Source organism: Pygoscelis adeliae, unplaced genomic scaffold (assembly GCF_000699105.1).
Source record: "Pygoscelis adeliae isolate BGI_AS28 unplaced genomic scaffold, ASM69910v1 Scaffold42, whole genome shotgun sequence".
Taxonomy (NCBI): Eukaryota; Metazoa; Chordata; class Aves; order Sphenisciformes; family Spheniscidae; genus Pygoscelis; species Pygoscelis adeliae.
In genome coordinates, this window is record NW_008824283.1 from 10,213,786 (window position 1) to 10,216,131 (window position 2,346).

Genomic DNA, 2,346 nt, shown 5'->3' on the forward strand with positions numbered 1-2,346 from the left:
GAGCCTTTGTGCATGTGTGTGTGTGAAACCTCCCTGGGTCACAGTCGGGAAGCAAACATGGCCCTTGGACCTTTCTTGCTGGGGAGAGAGTATGGGCCTCCCTGTGCAAGCACCAGGTGCTTCCCATGGGTGAAGCCCTCCTACCCTTCCCGAGCATGGAGCTACCCCCTCTCCCTGTTCCTCCAGCTCTGGGTTAGTCACCCCTACTTGGGCTGAAATCTGCAACCCTGTTATGGGCAGGCGTTCCCAAGTGTGCACAGTTCCTCTTTCAATGTCCGAGGAAACGCCAAAGAGCCAGAATGTAAAGTCCTACACGCCCAGCGTTACAAGGCAGGGTTTTTCCAGTCTGGTGTCTGCTTGAGAGTCACAAAAGTTCATGCTGAGGCCTGCATTCATCTGTTACCCACTGTCCCATCTCTGCATAGTACAGCCAGCTGTAATGTCCAATGGGAAAAAACCTCCAAAATTAATATATAGTGCTATCATACCAAGGGGCATCTGTGAACCTCAAACGCCAAGGAGCACATACCATGCTATTAGAGTTATTGCCTATTTCAGAACTAAACAAGTCAAACATGCAGTTTCCAATATTAATGAATTTGTGCTTTTCCTCCTCACAAACCACCTGCGACCTCAATAAACACCCACATGCACACTTTAAAATTTATCATCTGCTCCCCATTGTAGGCACAAGTACCTAGAATCTGGTATTGTCTGTAGCAAAGCACTGCGTACCACTCATTTTCCAGCTCCTTAACTTTCAAGGGATCATGTATTGCATTTCAACAAGTCTCTCTCTTAAAGTAGAATTGATACAGCTGCTTCTGCTTCTGGTTAACCCTTACATGTTACAGCTCAACTCAGTTGATCATTACTGTTTGTTTTGTTGGGGTTTTTTTTGAGGGGGTAACTGTACTAAATCAAGACTTTCAAAGCCATAAAACATTTGCTTGACTTGAACCCCTGGACGTTTGGTGACATTCAAAAGGGAGAGACCAAATAAGTCAAGAATCCTTGAGAATCAAAGGCTGGCTCTAATCAGAGGCACCAAAAGAGGAACAGTGCATTTTGGTTCTTCCTTCATAGACAGTAGGGAGCTGGCACAGAAAGGTAGCATTAATTTATCAGATATTCAATGAGGAAAAAGAAGGATGGGTTGTATACTTGTTACTCACTGAAGACAGATGCTTTTCACAGGTTCTGGTTGTTGAAACTGATACATATTACTGGATATACTGTTTGTAAGTTATAGTTTGATATTACCTCAACATCAGAAATATTTCATAGAATTATGAAACATATTTAAAAAGCCGAGGAGGCAGACTAATAAGATGACTGTTGGCATGTAGATGACTAATAACACTGTTGGCAGTGTTATTAGTTTGGCTATTCTGCAAAGGAAAGCATCACATTACACTGAGCAAAACATCAGTCTTTGAATATTATAAATTATCCATTTCTAATGGTACAGTTGGCTGAAGCAAGCTGCAGAAAATATCATATTCTGCACACAGACACACACACCTCTGATAACTAACCAATATCCCAATATAGCAACCATTCAATAGGATTAACTTCCTAGATATATCTGTGCCAAATTTAGTAATTAAAGAGTCAGTATTTTTCCACAGTGCTTCATTCCCACTGTATTATTTCCTCCTACCCCTAGCACCTCTTCAACTATTTCTCTTCTGACCATGATTAAGGAGGCTGTTCCCAGCAGAAACTAAACCCCAACTTTTTTTCATTCCCACTTCAATTCCTTCTAAGATGCTGTGGACAGGCATGCTGTATTCTTTATTTTGTCTCTTTTCAGTAATTTCAATTAATCTACCTCCAATTGATCCTAAACCTTTAGGACCTCTGGCTTTAGTGCCAGTTCTCTTCAAAGCTGTCGCTGGTTTTGATTTAAGTCTGGTTTTCGAGACAGCTGCTCCCTAATTTTTTTTCTGCCTCTGAAAATCCCAAACAATTGCTTCTTACAAATACTCTGACTGTGATGGTTTAGGACTCGCTTTGTCCTCGGTGCATCTGCTGCTCTGCTAGGGCTCAGGAAAGCTGATTACTGAAGTCTGCTTCCCGGCCCGTGCTTTCACACGGAATTTCCTCTCCAACTCTCCCATCCAAATTTGGGGCACGTCATTGCATCACCGTGTGACAGTCAAGCTCTTGATTGTGCAGCACCTTTGAGGCAAGCCCATAGTTACCTCCCGCAGTTTAGACTCATCTGAGAAGCCTCCACAATCAGTTGAGAAATCAATGCTTTTTAAGAAACATGCAAACTCTTGCCTATCAGTGTTTAAGTATCAAATAACAAAGGCCTGGAAAAAGCAGAAACCAATGAGC